Source organism: Heptranchias perlo, chromosome 5, assembly GCF_035084215.1.
Source record: "Heptranchias perlo isolate sHepPer1 chromosome 5, sHepPer1.hap1, whole genome shotgun sequence".
NCBI classification, from domain to species: domain Eukaryota; kingdom Metazoa; phylum Chordata; class Chondrichthyes; order Hexanchiformes; family Hexanchidae; genus Heptranchias; species Heptranchias perlo.
Window position 1 is genome coordinate 18,306,281 of NC_090329.1, and position 19,085 is coordinate 18,325,365.

Consider the following 19,085-nt stretch of genomic DNA (forward strand, 5'->3'; position numbering starts at 1 on the left):
GCAACACCGATTAATGACCATCTTTTGCCGACTCTCTGACTACCGCGGTGGTCATTATAGGATGGGGTTCTAACAAGACATGAGGGCATAGACAAGACAATTTTGGCTTAAACAGAAAGGTTACAGCTATGAGCTGGATCAGGAAACCAGAGGACGAGCTCATTCCTTCAATGCCCGCAGCATGCCATGAAGCCCAGTTACGAGGTGGGCCATCCAGCGGGACGATCAGATTGTTAAAAGGGCTCAGATTGTTTTGCCATGTTTTCGTATGTATCTTCTTATTCTATCATTTGTAGATGAGGGAGTTAGTTGGCACAGCAGACCTTTCACCTCTGAGACCTGGATTGAAATCCATTCCAGACTGATGGAATGCAAATCACTTCTCTCTTGAGTGAATGTCTCCTCACTCGGCTGAATGAAGGAATCCAAGTAAAATAAGTTTTGCCAATTAAAACCTGAACACATAGCAAAAAACAATGACTAATTCAGCACCAAATAACAGAAATTTTCATACAAATGGAGTAGAAAGCAGTCCGCTTGATCAGCAACCCATCCACTGGCTTAAATACCACTCCCTCTGGTCACAACATTAATACTTGATTAAAAATTTGAGCAAGATGATAAAACACGTTTACAATTTGATGAGAAATAGCTAGCAGAGGAAATCTTCCCGTTATATTCACCATGACACATATCAACCAGAGGAAAGTTTCCCCATATATCTCTTATTGTTTTTACATAGTATCATTGTATCAACAGCACTGGAGGAGGCCATTTGGCCCATCGTGTCTGTGCTGGCTCTTTGAAAGAACTACCCCATTAATCCCATTCCCTTGCTCTTTCCCCATAGCCCTGTAAAATGTTTCCCTACAAGTATTTATCCAATTCCCTTTTGAAAGTTACTGTTAAATCTGCTTCCACCACCCTTTCAGGCAATGCATTCCAGATCAAAACAACTCGCTGTGTAAAAAAATGTTTCCTCATGTCACCTCTGGCTCTTTTACTGATCACCTTAAATCTGCATCCTCTGGTTACTGACCCTTCTGCTGCTGGAAGTAGTTTCTCCTTATTTACTCTATCAAAACTGCTCATGATTTTGAACACCTCTATCAAATTTCCCCTTAACCTTCTCTGTTCTGAGGAGAGCAATCCCAGCTTCTCCAGTCTCTCCACATAACTGAAGTCCCTCATCCCTCAAACCATTCTAATAAATCTCCTCTGCACCCTCTCTAAGGCCTTGACATCCTTCCTAAAGTGTGGTGCCTAGAATTGAACACAATACTCCAGCTGAGGCCTAACCAGTGTTTTGTAAAGATTTAGCATAACTTCCTTGCTTTTGTACTCAATGCCTCGATTAATAAAAACCAGGATCCCGCATGCTTTTTTAACAGCCTTCTCAACTTGTCCTGCCATCTTGAAAGATTTGTGTATGTGCACCCCAAGGTCTCTCTGTTCCTGCAGCCCCTTTAAAATTGTACCATTTAGTTTAAATTGCCTCTCCTCATTCTTCCTACCAAAATGTATCACTTCACACTTCTCTGCGTTAAATTTCATCTGCCATGTGTCTGCTCATTTCACCAGTCTGTCCATGTCCTCCTGAAGTCTGTTACTTTCCTCCACATTGTTTACTACATTTCCAAGTTTCGTGTCATCTGCAAACTTTGAAATTATACTCTCTATACCCAAGTCCAGGTCATTAATACATACCAAAAAGAGCAGTGGTCCTAATACTGACCCCTGGGTGCAATTAATTTTCAATGCAAGGCTGAGTTAAATTTTGCAGGAGGTGTGATAATTTCTGTGATTTCCCTCTTGGATGCAAACACTTCATTATCAATTCACTGTCGGTCAAGCAACACAAGCCGCAACAGCATTTTGGCCAGTAATTGTTCTTGTTTACTTTTATTTTCCATTATACAATAATCCCTTACACAGGAGGTCTGACAGTTATCCTAACACTTACTAATAGGCCTGCAGTATGTGCCGTGTCATTATATGACGACAGGCACTCTGAATTGCTGACAAGGACCTTTCCTTAGACTCATCCGATTCCTCTCCGCTTTCAACATTGATCATTGGCTCTATTTGTAGGTCGATTTTGAGACAACTGGAATTAATTTTCGATGGATTATTCTTTGGGACGTGTTAGGCACAAAAGGAGCACCAAAGTGCCACATTGGTGACACACAAACCCTACCTCTGTTTCCCACAGGAGTAACGAAACGTTGTCAAAGCTAAAGATTCATTGGCTCGACCTTTGCTACAGTTGGGAGATGTGGGAGCACACACTCACCGAATGAGACAGTATAAAATTTAATTTGTGTTGTTATGTCAAATGAAGGACATTTACATTTTTTTCAGCAACTCATTAGTGCCACGGATTTTTTTAATGCATTACATTCAACGACATGTTACAATGTATAATTAAAATAGGCAGACTTCTCAAAACATTTCATTCGTATAAATCTGCTTAATCATTAATAGAAAGGGAGAAGAAAAGTAAACTGCTTTGTGAGTGTGAATCTGTAATTTGGAGCTTTTTGTCTTTTAGCTGAGGCGGAAGCAGCAACACTCTAGTGTACTTCAGTATCAACGTGACATGTTCCTGTACTGCCACCCAGTGTCTGCTGGCTGGCAGGATACATTTTACATAATTATAGATGAATAGGTAAGCCCATCACACTATTAGAGTTTAACTGCACATACAGTGACGCACAAACACTCGAACTCTGCTTACTGAGTCCGGACCCTACAGTAACAACCGCTCAATTCAAATGGTTGGCTTTTCTTACTCGATCGTGGGAAATGAATAAGTAACAGGCACGAATTATACCGGACATCCATTTAAAGATGTAACTTCCTAACTCACAACTGAGCATTAGGCTTTGATTAGGAGCTGATAGGGAGATGGAGAGAAACTATTTCCTCTGGTGGGGGAGTCCAGAACAAGGAGACCTTAAAATTAGAGCTGGGCCATTCAGGGGTGATGTCAGGAAGCACTTCTTCACACAAAGGGGAGTGGAAATTTGAAATCTCTCCCCCCCCATCACCCTAAAAAAAGCCATTGAGGCTGGGGGTCAATTGAAAATTTCAAAACTGTGATTGATAGATTTTTGTTAGGTAAGGGTATTAAGGGTTACAGAACCAAGGCGGGTAGATGGAGTTAAGGTATAGATCAGCCATGATCTAATTGAATGGCAGGACAGATTCGAGGAGCTGAATGGTCTACTCCTGTTCCTATGTTTCTGCGGGTGCTAAATTAGGCCATGTAGCGCCCGTTGTTTCAGTGCTAGGCGGCCTCTCCGACATCCACGATGGCATCTTGGATGCGCACGCACGTTTCCAGCGTGATGTGCACCGGACGCCATCTTGGTATAGGAGTTTGCGCAGGCACAGATAACGAACGCTGGAATCATGTAAAGTAGGGAGAAAATGGCTTTAATCAGTGTGCAACACTGATTTAAAGTGATAGACACCATTTTGGGACTTAACGCTCAACTCAACACACAGTCTTAACCCCGACCATCTGAACGTGTCTTAGAGTGCCTGGAGGACCCCCCACCGGCACTATTTAAAGGGACCAAGCAGGATTTACAGGTTAGTGGCTGGATTATTGCTTCTGGCTGCCAAGACATTTGTAACTGTTTTTGGAGGTCTCCTATACTTGAATACTAGGATGCAGGGACATAACCTAACATTTAGAGCCAGGATGTGCAGGAGTGAAGTTAGGAAGTGCTTCTACACACAAAGTGTGGGAGACGTTTGGGACGATCTTCTGCAGACGGCAGTTGATGCTAGCTCACTTGTGAATGTTAAATCTGAGATTGTTAGATTTCTGCGAACCAAGGGTATTAAGGGATATGGGGCTATGTGGAGTTAGATCACAGGTCCACCATGATCTCATTGAATGGTGGAACAGGCTCGAGGGGCTAAATGCCACAGCCACTTGCTGCCTCCTGATATGCGCCACCTTCTCCTGCAAGAAAGCAGGACGTGTGTCTGGGTGATGTGCCTGTCATGGTTGAATAGCTGCCAGTGTGTGTGGCCTGTGAGTTGTGGGTGGGTGGCTTGAAACAGTGGTAATGTGTGAGGGAGAGAGGAAGCATCTGATTGGAAGAGTTTAGTACTGATGGAAAGAGTTTGATGGTATGTGGGGGATGGGGGTTGTAGTGCGTGGTGCAGTTGGTAGGAGACGCCACTTGACAGTTGACCTCACTCACCTTGCCCATTCATGTCGAAGCATTGAACTTCTTCCTGCACTGCATCCACGTTCATGTTGCTATGCGCCTGGCATTGACTTCGTCCCCCGCTGCCTCCCACTGCCTTTTGGATATATGTCTGGCGAGCCTCTTGTCTCCCCCCCCCCCTCCCCAACCTCCGCGGATATAGGATGTCCCTCCTCTGTCCACCTCTTGCACCAAGGTCTCTAGTGCATCAGCAGAGAACCTTGGTGCATGCACTCTCGCAGGCCTGGTACAAACTCAGATCGGCAGATTGGTGCAGTCTGGCGTGCAGATTGGAGGATGTGGGATTTAGTAGTGCGCAACCTTTATTCAATGTTTTAACATAACTCATCAGTGTGTAAACATAGGAATGGGATCTGCATCTTGTTTTATGTGTGTGATGTCTGATCTCCGTTCAGACTCCGTGCAGACAGCAGACTGTTATTTTCAGCAAATAACAGGTACCAGCTACCTTTAAGAGATTTCTAAGAAACATCCTCCTGTTAAGAGATTGAGCTTCCCCCTGGTGGTGGAAAGTGGAAATTGCATTGATTCCACATGCAAGGCCTGGAATGGAACGCCGATCGCAGGTGAGTCCTCGGGCTGGCCAAAACTTGCGTCCTGCCTGCGCAGGGGTCATTGGGCGCGGGGTAATAGCACCTCACGCCGACCAAAAACGGTCCCTATCCAAATTTTCCCCCTTCGTTCCTCTGCTGTAAAATTCTGTGATTCTGTGAAATTTGCATATGAGTGAATCAGCTCCAAGAAATTTGCTTAAATAAATGTTCCTATAAATAAATATAACAAGAGAGTTTGACTCAAAAAGTGTGACATAATGGACAGAAAATGCACATTCCTGTACTGTTTTTTTTATATTACATATGACGTATATTATGTTGAACATATAGCCCACATTTCTCGCCCATTATGCTTCTCTGTCAATTCAGAAGTGTCACACTCAAATTTCAGTGGCACACTACAAAAATGCATAAAGACATAATATGCCAGAGCCAGAATATCTGCAGCTTCTCAATTGGCCTCCATATGAATTCACCCATTGTTTACTTAACAGACTAAGGGGACACCTACCGGCACTTTAGCATAAGAATAATACATTCTGTTTTGCAAAGCCTCACCCACCAGGAATTCATATCAGGAAGTTGCACTTGCAGCATAGTCCAGTGGGACAGTGTCCTAAAGAACGAGCCATGACTCATTCACCATGCAAATCAGAACATCGAACGACAGGATCCTGTACCAAAAAACTAGGAGTCTAATTCAGCAACACATATACACTGAAGCCAGATGCCAAGGGTAAGCATCGGAACTGAACACATCCTCACCACTTGGGAATGCAAATGCATAGTGGAAGACTTGTAAATGGCAATCGGAAGCAGATGGTTTTACTGATGCTGAACCGAGGAATTTACACACAGCACTCAAGATGAGAATAAGGTGGGAGCTCAATTAATCATCTGCTTAAAAAAATGTCACATACAACAAACGTTTTTATACAACAGACACATCAGTACCATTTATCACCTGCACTAATATCTTTCAAACAAAGTTTCTTGTGCGCATTGAACCAGTCGCATTTTTTGTCCACATCAAACCGCTGGGGTCACTGTGAGCTCTCTTCTTCCTCGTTCGTTAACTGTTTAAGTCTTTGTGGTTATTTTTCCTCTCGAATAGATTATCTTCTACTTTCGTTGCTCGCTAATCATCTGATGCAAAACCTTTTCTCCTCAATTCCAATTTTCTCAGCAGTCACATTCTACACAAACAAGAAAATTCTACCTAACCAGAATCCAGGCAAAAGATTCTACATGACACAGCCAACCATGATAGGTGCTGAAAAATAAAAATTCATAAGATGCAAAACAATGCAGAGAGTCAGAAAAAATGACAAACTTGTGCATCAACGTAGCCATCCCATCTCTCAATCACTCCAACAACACCCCCCCTCCCCCTACAACCCACAAATTGAATTGACTTGGAGATCAAACAAGTCATGGGATAAAATAGCAGATTACTTTTTAATATTCCAATTCATATTTTCAAATTCTGTGAATATTTTTGGGAGATTAACTAGTTTTAAAGTCATTTCTCACTCAACATTAACTGAATGGAAAAGCAGGGAGAGTTAAGACCCATATAAATCCATAAGGAATACATAGAATTACATTTTACATCGAATTTACAGCACAGAAACGGGCCATTCGGCCCAACTGTGCTCCACACCAGCCTCCTCCCACCTCTCTTCATCTCACCCTACGAGCATATCCCATTATTCCTTTCTCCCTCATGCACTTATCTAGCTTCCCCTTAAATGTAAAGAAGTTTCTCCTGAATTCCCGATTGAATTTATTAGCCACCATTTTATATTTAGATTACAACAACAACTATTACTACTACTACCCATAAGGGCTGTGGGGCAAGAGCAGAGTGGGAAATGGGACTAATTGGACAGCTCTTTCAAAGAGCCAGCACAGGTACAATGGGCCCAATGGCCTCCTCCTGTGCCATACCATACTATGATGTATCTATACTATTAAAAATTTATAATTGTAAACAATTTTACAACACCAAGTTATAGTCCAACGATTTTATTTTTAATCCCACAAGCTTTCGGGGGCTTTCCCCTTCCTCAGGCGGTGTGGAAATGACAGTTTCGAATCCTTCGCATTTTAAGATCACATAACAATGCCTGGTGATTACTGCCCGTTGCCAAGGCAATCACAGTGAGCAGACAGAAAGGTGTCATCTAAAAGGCCACTGAATATACAACCCCCCCAAAAAAAAAGAGAGAGAGAGATAAGGAAGACAGTCAATGACCCGTTATATTAAAAACAGATAACATTTGTTCGCTGGTGGGGTTACGTGTAGTGTGACATGAACCCAAGATCCCGGTTGAGGCCGTCCTCATGGGTGCGGAACTTGGCTATTAATTTCTGCTCGACGATTTTGCGTTGTCGTGTGTCTCGAAGGCCGCCTTGGAGTACGCTTACCCGAAGGTCGGTGGCTGAATGTCCATGACTGCTGAAGTGTTCCCCGACAGGGAGAGAACCCTCCTGTTTGGCGATTGTTGCGCGGTGTCCGTTCATCCGTTGTCGCAGCGTCTGCATGGTCTCGCCAATGTACCATGCTCTGGGGCATCCTTTCCTGCAACGTATGAGGTAGACAACGTTGGCCGAGTCACAGGAGTATGAACCGTGCACCTGGTGGGTGGTGTCCTCTCGTGTGATGGTGGTATCTGTGTCGATGATCTGGCATGTCTTGCAGAGGTTACCGTGGCAGGGTTGTGTGGTGTCGTGGACGCTGTTCTCCTGAAGGCTGGGTAATTTGCTGCGAACGATGGTTTGTTTGAGGTTGGGTGGCTGTTTAAAGGCGAGTAGTGGAGGTGTGGGGATGGCCATAGCGAGGTGTTCGTCATCATTGATGACATGTTGAAGGCTGCGGAGAACATGGCATAGTTTCTCCGCTCCGGGGAAGTACTGGACGACGAAGGGTACTCTGTTGGTTGCGTCCCGTGTTAGTCTTCTGAGGAGGTCTACGCGATTTTTCGCTGTGGCCCGTCGGAACTGTCGATCGATGAGTCGAGCATCATATCCCGTTCTTACTAGGGCGTCTTTCAGCGTCTGTAGGTGTCCATCGCGTTCCTCCTCGTCTGAGCAGACCCTGTGTATTCGCAGGGCCTGTCCATAGGGGATGGCCTCTTTGACGTGGTTAGGGTGGAAGCTGGAAAAGTGGAGCATCGTGAGGTTGTCCGTGGGCTTGCGGTAGAGTGAGGTGCTGAGGTGCCCGTCTTTGATGGAGATTCGTGTGTCCAAGAAAGAAACTGATTCTGAGGAGTAGTCCATGGTGAGCTTGATGGTGGGATGGAACTTGTTGATGTTATCGTGTAGTCTCTTTAGTGATTCCTCACCGTGGGTCCATAGAAAGAAAATGTCGTCGATGTATCTGGTGTAAAGTGTTGGTTGGAGGTCCTGTGCAGTGAAGAAGTCCTGCTCGAACTTGTGCATGAAAATGTTGGCGTATTTGGGTGCGAATTTGGTCCCCATGGCTGTTCCGTGTGTTTGGGTAAAGAACTGGTTATTGAAGGTGAAGACATTGTGTGAGAACCTCTCTGGATACATCGAGGGCATCCTGAAACCCATCGTGCAGGGAACCCCCAGCTTCTGTCGCGACACTACAGACTTTCTACAAAAACTCAGTACCCACGGACCTGTTGAACCAGGAACACTTCTCACCACGATGGATGTCTCAGCACTCTACACCAGTATCCCCCACGATGACGGCATCGCTGCGACAGCATCAATACTCAACACCAACAACAGCCAATCTCCAGACGCCATCCTACAATTCATCCGCTTCATCCTGGATCACAATGTCATCACCTTCAATAACCAGTTCTTTACCCAAACACACGGAACAGCCATGGGGACCAAATTCGCACCCCAATACGCCAACATTTTCATGCACAAGTTCGAGCAGGACTTCTTCACTGCACAGGACCTCCAACCAACACTATACACCAGATACATCGACGACATTTTCTTTCTATGGACCCACGGCGAGGAATCACTGAAGAGACTACACGATAACATCAACAAGTTCCATCCCACCATCAAGCTCACCATGGACTACTCCTCAGAATCAGTTTCTTTCTTGGACGAATCTCCATCAAAGACGGGCACCTCAGCACCTCACTCTACCGCAAGCCCACGGACAACCTCACGATGCTCCACTTTTCCAGCTTCCACCCCAACCACGTCAAAGAGGCCATCCCCTATGGACAGGCCCTGCGAATACACAGGGTCTGCTAAGACGAGGAGGAACGCGATGGACACCTACAGACGCTGAAAGACGCCCTAGTAAGAACGGGATATGATGCTCGACTCATCGATCGACAGTTCCGACGGGCCACAGCGAAAAATCGCGTAGACCTCCTCAGAAGACAAACACGGGACACAACCAACAGAGTACCCTTCGTCGTCCAGTACTTCCCCGGAGCGGAGAAACTACGCCATGTTCTCCGCAGCCTTCAACATGTCATCAATGATGACGAACACCTCGCTATGGCCATCCCCACACCTCCACTACTCGCCTTTAAACAGCCACCCAACCTCAAACAAACCATCGTTCGCAGCAAATTACCCAGCCTTCAGGAGAACAGCGTCCACGACACCACACAACCCTGCCACGGTAACCTCTGCAAGACATGCCAGATCATCGACACAGATACCACCATCACACGAGAGGACACCACCCACCAGGTGCACGGTTCATACTCCTGTGACAAGGCCAACGTTGTCTACCTCATACGTTGCAGGAAAGGATGCCCCAGAGCATGGTACATTGGCGAGACCATGCAGACGCTGCGACAACGGATGAACGGACACCGCGCAACAATCGCCAAACAGGAGGGTTCTCTCCCTGTCGGGGAACACTTCAGCAGTCATGGACATTCAGCCACCGACCTTCGGGTAAGCGTACTCCAAGGCGGCCTTCGAGACACACGACAACGCAAAATCGTCGAGCAGAAATTAATAGCCAAGTTCCGCACCCATGAGGACGGCCTCAACCGGGATCTTGGGTTCATGTCACACTACACGTAACCCCACCAGCGAACAAATGTTATCTGTTTTTAATATAACGGGTCATTGACTGTCTTCCTTATCTCTCTCTCTCTTTTTTTTTGGGGGGGTTGTATATTCAGTGGCCTTTTAGATGACACCTTTCTGTCTGCTCACTGTGATTGCCTTGGCAACGGGCAGTAATCACCAGGCATTGTTATGTGATCTTAAAATGCGAAGGATTCGAAACTGTCATTTCCACACCGCCTGAGGAAGGGGAAAGCCCCCGAAAGCTTGTGGGATTAAAAATAAAATCGTTGGACTATAACTTGGTGTTGTAAAATTGTTTACAATTGTTAACCCCAGTCCATCACCGGCATCTCCACATCATTAAAAATTTAAGCAGTTTTAAGATAATCTCTATTTCAATCAGATCTGTAACAATTCACAGGATACACATTCACAAACCATTAAAAGTAGCAACGCAGGTTAACAAGGCCATAACAAATGCAAACAAAACACTGAGGTTTATTTCCAAAGGAATAGAGTTGAAAAGCAGGGACATTATGTTAAACCTGTGTAGAACCTTGGTTAGACCACACTTAAGAGTACTGTTTACAGTTCTGGTCTCCATATTATAAAAAGGAAATAGAGGCATTGGAGAAGGTACAAAAAAGATTTAAAAGGATGATACCAGAACTGAGAGGTTATACCTATCAGGAAAGACTGAACAGGCTGGGGCTCTTTTCTCTAGAAAACAGAAGGCTGAGGGGTGACCTAATAGGGGTTTGATAGGGTAGACATGGAGAAGATGTTTCCACTTATGGAGGAGCCCAAAACTAGAGGGCATAAATATAAGATAGTCACTAATAAATCCAATAATGAATTCAGGAGAAACTTCTTTATCTAGAGTATGGTTAAAATGTGGAACTTGCTCCCACAAGGAGTAGTTGAGGCGAATAACATAGATGCATTTAAGAGGATGCTAGATAAATGCATAAGGGAGAAAGGAATAGAATGATCTGCAGATATAGAGTTAGATGAAGTAGAGTGGGAAAAGGCTCGTCTGATGCAGAAACATCGGCATAGACCAGTTGGGTTGGATGGGTCTGTTTCTGTGCTGTAAATTCTATGTAGTTCTATGCAATTCTGGTGGGTACAAAGCTGAATGAGGATAGCATCATACAAATAGCTTTAGACCAATGTATAAGCAGCCTACTTATTCCAACTTGCAGCACTAGATTTAGCCAGACAATCTAGCTCATCATCTTTCTGACAGGCTCCCTTAATTTATCGCAGCTCAAAAAAAATCTGCATCATTTTGCCGTCAGCCTGACTCAGCTCCATGCTCCGCAGAGAGGCTAGTGTCAATTTAGCTGCAGCAAAGAAAGGGAGTTTATTTTGTTCATTCTTGGGATGTGGGCGTCTCTGACTAGGCCAGCATTTTATTGCCCTTGAGAAGGATGTGGTGGGCCTTCTTCTTGAACCGCTATAGTCCATGTGGTGAAAGTGCTCCCACAGTGGCAAATTTAGGATTGATATCAGGAAGTTCTTCTCATCAAGAATGATCAACACATGGAATGGACTCCTGCATAGAGTAATGGAGGAATCATTTAACAACCAGTTGGATTCTGTGATAGGGGAACTTTAGGGTCATCCTGGGTGGATAGAAAGAAAGAACTTGCATTTTACAAAGCACCTTGCATGTCCTCAGGATGTCCAAAAGTGTTTTGGAAGCCAAAGAAGAAGACATTAGGACAGGCGACTAAAAGCTTGGTCAAAGAGCTAAGTCTTAAAGGAGGAGGGTTAAGTGGAGAGGCAGAGAGGTTTAGGGAGGGAATTGCAGAGCTTGGGGCCTACACGGCTGAAGGCACCGCAGCCAATGGTGGGGCGATTAAAATTGGAGAGGGCTAAGAGGCCAGAATTGGAGGAATGCAGAGTTTTCGGAGGGTTGTAGGGCTGGAGGCGGTCGCAGAGATAGGGAGGGGCGAGGCCATGGAGGGATTTGAACACGAGGATAAGAATTTTAAAATCGATGGATTGGTGAACTGAAAGCCAATGTAGGTCAGAGAGCACGGGGTGAAGCTCTCATTATTATCGCAACAAGTTCTCTAGGTAAAATTTTGAACTCTAGGGGAATCAAGGGACATGGGTATCAGGCAGGAAAATGGAGTTGAAGTTGAAGATCAGCCATGATGTGATTGAATGGTGAAGCAGGCTCGAGGGGCTGTATGGCCTACTCCTACTCCTATTTCTTATGTTCTTATGTCATCTCAACATCAGAGAAAAAACAGGAAATAACAGATTATTCAATTGTGATTTCTTGGTGTTTTATATAAAGTGGAATATCTGAAGTGTGACTGATCTTCTCAAAACCTTTTGTGCAGATATCATGTTAAAACTTTAGATATTACACTTCAAAACCTCTAACTTGTCAATTTCTTCTGCCAATTTAGAGAGAAACAATGGCCCTCTAATTAACCTTAGGATGTGCGTAAGAGAACTTTGCTTCTAATTACTCTCAAAATGTATCAACCTACAGCATTTAGACTTGTGATGTTAAAGGAACAGATTAGGTTTGATACAATTGGGCCTGAGCAGCAGAATAATACAATTGTGGTCCAGTTGTATTAAACCTGGTCTGTTCCTTCAATGTCACGTAGAATAATGGCCAAGCCTCCTAAAACCGCCCATCCTCTGACTCGACTTGAGATATGTCTTGGGAGACCCCTACGATAATGAGCCGGATCTTGCTGGAAAAATAACGGCATGTTAACAGCGTACGCAAATCGGGCAGCAAGTTGAGGGGATTAAGAGCTACGCCGTGAGTTGCCAATATCCAGAACTTGCTGGTAGATTTACTCTGCTCTGCCATTTGCTTCGCACAAACGGCATCTCACCCTTAGCCTCCCCGTTATTTTTAAGAACTTGTAGGATTTGCACATTAATTGCCCAATAAACTCGCCACAGAAAGTTAGGGCTGGAACTGAACAGTGTAAGTACCTTTTTAACAACATGATAATTATAAATGTAATGTCAATCAATCTCTCTGGCCCAGAAAGGGAACAATTTGAATCGTTCAATCTCATTCCTGCATGTAGTAAATTGTTGTTAGAGATTTTTAAAATGTCACATGTTAATTTTTTTTCTTTGTTTTCCCTTCTGTCTCTTTCTCTCTTAATCCAATCTTTCTTACCCTCTCTTTATTTTTCTTTCTGTACCTGATTTGACTCTAATTCGCCCTATTTCTTTCTCTGACATTCCTCTGTTTCTTTCTCAATCCTTAAATCTCATGGGTTAAAGGGATAGACTGTTGGTCCCGTCGTTCGCGAAGGTCCCAGATTGCCCTCGCCGCACCGTTATCAGCTCGCGACTTCCGGCAAGTTACTGTGCAAAAAAAATTTCGAACTGAAGGGTGAGGGAGAAAGTCTAATAGGGCACGCCGTGAGATGCCCACTCCAGCAAGATCCAGCCCTATATATAGAATGTGCTATTTCCCACTAATCAATTGTGAATTTTCACTCAAAAAGACTTTCTTTGATTACACTTCAATCAAGAATCTTTCTCTGTGAGTATTCATCAACTGCACAGATAATCCATTTGCAAAAGTAAGCAAGCCAAAATTGGAAAGAACATTCCTGCAAAAGTCCACAGTATATATTGTATAAAATAATGGATTCCTGGGAATGATTCATTGAGAGCTTCCAATAACACCATGGTACTGTTCTGTTTACTGGTAATCACTCCCAAGCATCCATTATTCAATGTTGACCACGAAACTTCCCACTGATCGAATAGTGGTTATATTAGGGCAAAGTTGCAGTAATGACATCACGTGCTTAATCCTTCAGTGTAAGTTTCCTCTTATATTAACGATAAGAGCAGTGTGATGGAAACAGGGATCCATTCTGTTTCAAATAATCACAACTCCAAGCGACAAAACACAAGGGGCCCGATGTTACCAGGGCGGCGGGTTCGTGGCGGGGGGTCTATTGGGCGCGTGCATAACGCGCCCGGTGAAATCAGTCTGCCCCGCGCGCAATCGCAGGCTGATTGGATCCACTTACCTTCTGTTCCGGGTTCCCCGCTGCTAAGCTGCGCGTCGGGCGGGCTGCGCATGCGCAGTAAGGTCTGTCAGCTGGAGGAGCTCTATTTAAAGGGGCAGTCCTCCACTGACAGATGCTGCAAGAAATAGGAAAAATTATAGCTTGGAACAGCCCAGGTTTAATGATGCCTCGCTCCAGCTCTTATTGGATGGGGTGAGGAGGAGGGGGAGGACAGAGATCTTCCCCCCGGCGGGCGGGAGGAAGCGGCCTGCCTCTGCCACCAAGAAGGCCTGGCTCGAGGTGGCAGAGGAGGTCACCAGCACCACCAACATATCGCCCACCTGCATACAGTGCAGGAGGCGCTGCAATGACCTCAGTAGGTCAGCCAAAGTGAGTACATTTACTCATTCCCCTACACTCCGTCTGCCACATCACCGCCCCCACCCCACATCTCCTTCTGCACTGCCAACACTACTCTGTCACATCACCCCTCACACTCACTCAAACCTCATCCTCATCTTACCTGCACTTACTCACCTCGCCAGTACTCATCCCGCCACTACCACTCAACCCAATCCTCATACAATCTCATGGCTCTATCTCATACTCATCCTCTCATGCATCTCTTTCACGGCCAGCCTCACTCAACCTGCCACTACCTGTGCTGCAGCCACAGGGCATGCATCACATATGTGCAGTAGGAAGCGTAAGGCAAACGTGTTGTGAGCATGAAGGGGATGCACAAGGGTGTTTGAGGGTTTGTCATGGTTTTTACTTATATTGAATTTCTGACCAACTCACATTACATATTATATTGGCACCACCACTGCCACGTCTTTGCGAATCTTGTCTGGTTTGTGCAATAATGCCCGCTCCTGAGGATCACTATGAGGACCCACAACTGATGCCACCCATTGGGTCACTACAGAGTGGGTGTAGGTGTATTTGCAGGGATCTTTTGTGCAGACGGCTGAGAGACGTCGGCGATGTCCCCGGTGGCACCCTGGAAGGATGCGGAGGAGAAGTTGTTGAGGGCAGTGGTGACTTTGACAGCGACAAATAAGAAGATGGTGCTCTGGCCAGCCGGGAGCAGCTCGGTATGAAAGAGGCTGCAGATGTCCACGACTACATGTCGTGTGACTCTGAGCCTCCGTGTGCACTGCTGCTCAGAGAGGTCCAGGAAGCTGAGCCTCGGTCTGTGGACCCTGTGGCGAGGGTAGTGCCCTCTGCGACGTATCTCTCTCTGCGGTTGCCCTCTCTCCTGCTGTGCAGGTGGATGTGTCACAGCACTGTGTTGTGGAGCTCCACATGTCAGAGGTGGACGGCGTGGCTGGTGATGCTGTTCACCCTCCGAGGAGGTCATGACTGCAGCTACGGCGGCCCCCATCCAGAAGATGTACATCTGAGGGCGTCCGCAAGGTAGATACATGTGTCTGGACCCCGGGTAAGTGTGCAAGTTGGTGAACAACAGTCCCAGTTGTTTGCAAAATCCCACCCCTCCGAAAATATCATGTTAATCAGGTCTGTAAATGACCTGAAATACCAAAATAAATACCTTAAGTGGCACCCCGTCGGCTTTAATTGCTACCGGGAGTCCCACATGCGGGGGCTGCGCGCGCATGTGAGTGCATCTGTGGGAAACCCTGAAGTGGGCGGGTTGGAGCCGGGCTCCCGACCAGCCCCGGGAATCGCCGATTTTAGTGGCCCCCCCGCCAGGAACGCACCCGATCGCGGGTGCTAAAATCGACCCCAAGGCAATCACTTACATTAAAAAGTTAATGTAAAGTACTCATGAAAAGGACAACAGGTATTACATAGAATTACATAGAATTAAAGCACTGAAACGGGCCACTCGGCCCATCTGTTCCACACTGGCATCCTCCCACCCATCTTCATCTCACCCTATCAGCATATCCTTCTATTCCTTTCTCCCTCATGTACTCATCTAACTTCACCTTAAATGCATCTATGCTATTCGCCTCAATGACTCCCTGTGGTATGAGTTCCACATTCTAACCACCCCAAGGTATCATATCCAAAAGAGTTAAGTACTGTCTTGCTTCTTTTAAACTGCTGATTTAGCTTGTCTCTGTGTATACTTCCTTCTCTTGGATGGTGTGGCAGTGTGACGTCTTTCTGTCTACTGAAGAGATCAGAAGTATATGGTGGGCATCCCACAGTGTTTCTGGTATAACCCAGTGGTGAAGAGGTACAGAGTTAGCCCTGAGGCATCCTAAATCCCATTCAATACATGCAAAAGGTTAAGTTTTGGTTGATAAGACGCTGCCTATGAAAGATATCTTTTGCGATGAGTCTTTTGTGAGACTCAGTAACAACAGACAGTGCTGCCAACTGTTATTAGCACAGCAACAAACTCCAAAACTGCATAAAATCATATCATGAAAAGACATTTAGCCTGGAGCCATTTCAAGACAGTAACCAAAATGAGAAGTTCACATGATGGTCATAAACCAGTCAAGCTTTATTCTTCTTTCTTTTTACCCTTTAGGTGTCAGCTGTGGCTCAGTTGGTACCACTCTCACCTCTGCGTCATGAAGGTTGTGGGATCATAGTCCCCCACTGAAGAGACTTGAGCACATAATCTAGGCTGACACTCCCAATGTAGTACTAAGGGAGTGCTGCACTGTCAGAGGTGCTGTCCTTCAGATGAGATGTTAAACCGAGGCCCTATCTGCCCTCTCCGGTGGATGTAAAAAATCCCACAGCACTATTTTGAAGAAGAGCAGGGAGGTTCTCCCCAGTGTCCTAGTCAATAGTTATCCCTCAACCAACACCTAAGAAAACAGATGATCTGGTCATTTATCACATTGCTTTTTGTGGGACCTTGCTGTTCGCAAATTGGCTGCCGCGTTTCCTACATTACATCAGTGCCTTGATTGGTTGTAAAGCACTTTGGGATGTCCTGAGGTCGTAAAAGAGGCTATTTAAATGCAAGTTTTTCTTTTTTCTCATATGTTCTTAATCGAGGATCAACAGTTAGAGAATTTGGTAATTTACTTTACTCCTTGGTACTTTTTGATTGGTCGTTTTCACTCCTGATTGTTATTTGTTCATAGGCATATTCGATACCTCCTCACGCTGTGATTTGTTGGGATTTTATAAAAATGATATTTGAGCAAGGAGCAAGCACAATGCACACTTTCAATTGTGAGGCTCTTCAAATGTGACACAAGTGGCTCGATTTTCGCACCCGCGATCAGGTGCGTTCGTAACGGGGGGGGCTGCGAAAATCGGGGATTCCCGGGACGTGTCTGGAGCTCGGCTCCAACCCGCCCACTTTCGGGTTCCCCACTGACGTGCTCACATGCGCGCGCAGCCTCCGCATGTGGGACTCCCGCCGGTAATTAAAGCCAGCGGGGTGCCACTTAAAATACTTGAACAGGTATTTCAGGTTGTTTACAGACCTGATTGACCTGTTATTTCAGCAGGGATCGGATTTTGCAACTGACTGAGACTGTTTCCCGTACTGGGGGAAACACTCCCAGTTCAAATGGATGTGTTGCAGCCGTCAGCCTGTGGCAGCTGCAAAGGTCCATTTAACAGGTGGAGGGGGAGAGACCCTCACTCATTGCAGGAGGCCACTCTGTCACTTTGGACAAAGTTTGGCCTCCACCACCCTCCTCCTAACAACAAAATTCACCAACTAGCACACTTACCCCGGTGTCCAGAGACATGTACCTACCTTGCGGACCCCCTCAGATGTACATCTTCCGGATGGGGGCCGCCGTAGCTGCAGTCATGACCTCCTCGGAGGGCGAACAGCATCACCAGCCTCACCGGCCACGCCGTCCACCTCTGACACGTGGAGCTCCACAACACAGTGCTGTGACTCATCCACCTGCACAGCAGGAGGGAGGGCAACCGCAGAGAGAGATGCGTCGCAGGGGGCACTACCCTCGCCACAGAGTCCACAGACCGAGGCTCAGCTTCCTGGACCTCTCTGCGCAGCAGTGCACACGGAGGCTCAGAGTCACTCGACATGTAGTCATGGACATCTGCAGCCTCCTTCATGCCAAGCTGCACCTGGCTGGCCCGAGCACCATCGTCTTACCTGTCGCTGTCAAAGTCACCACTGCCCTCAACAACTTCTCCTCCGCATCCTTCCAGGGTGCCACCGGGGACATCGCTGACGTCTCTCAGTCGTCTGCACAAAAGAGCCCTGCAAATACACCTACACCCACTCTGCAGTGACACAATGGGTGGCATCAGTTGTGGGTCCTCATAGTGATCCTCAGGAGCGGGCATTATTGCACAAACCAGACAGGATTCGCGAAGACATGGCAGTAGTGGTGACAATATAATATGTAATGTGAGTTGATCAGAAATTCAATATAAGTAAAAACCATGACAAACCCTCAAACACCCTTGTGCATCCCCTTCATGCTCACAACACGTTTGCCTTACGCTTCCTACTGCACATATGTGATGCATGCCCTGTGGCTGCAGCACAGGTAGTGGCAGGTTGAGTGAGGCTGACTGTGAAAGAGATGCACGAGAGGGTGAGTATGAGATAGAGCCATGAGATTGTATGAGGACTGGGTTGAGTGGTAGTGGCGGGATGAGTACTGGCGAGGTGAGTAAGTGCAGGTAAGATGAGGATGAAGTTTGAGTGGGTGTGAGGGGTGATGTGACAGAGTAGTGTTGGCAGTGCAGAAGGAGATGTGGCAGACGGAGTGTAGGGGAATGAGTAAGTGTACTCACTTTAGCCGATCTGCTTAGGTCTTTGCAGCGCCTCCTGCACTGTATGCAGGTGGGCGATATGTTGGTGGTGCAGGTGACCTCCTCTGCCACCTCGAGCCAGGCCTTCTTGATGGCAGAGGCAGGCCGCTTCCTCCCGCCCGCCGGGGGGAAGATCTCTGTCCTCCCCTCCTCCTCACCCCATCCAATAAGAGCTGGAGTGAGGCACCATTAACCTGGGAACAGCCTTCCCCCTGGGCTGCTCCATGCTGTAATTTTTCCTATTTCTTGCAGCATCAGTCAGTGGAGGACTGCCCCTTTAAATAGGGCTCCTCCAGCTGACAGACCTTACTGCGCATGCGCAGTCCGCCCGCCGGGCAGCTTAGCAGCAGGGAATCCGGAAGAACGGGTAAGTGGATCCAATCAGCCTGCGATTGCGCGCGGAGCAGACTGATTTCACCGGGCGCGTTACCCACGCGCCCAATCGACCCCCCGCCGCGGACCCGCCACCATGGTAATATCGAGCCCAAGGTGTGACAACT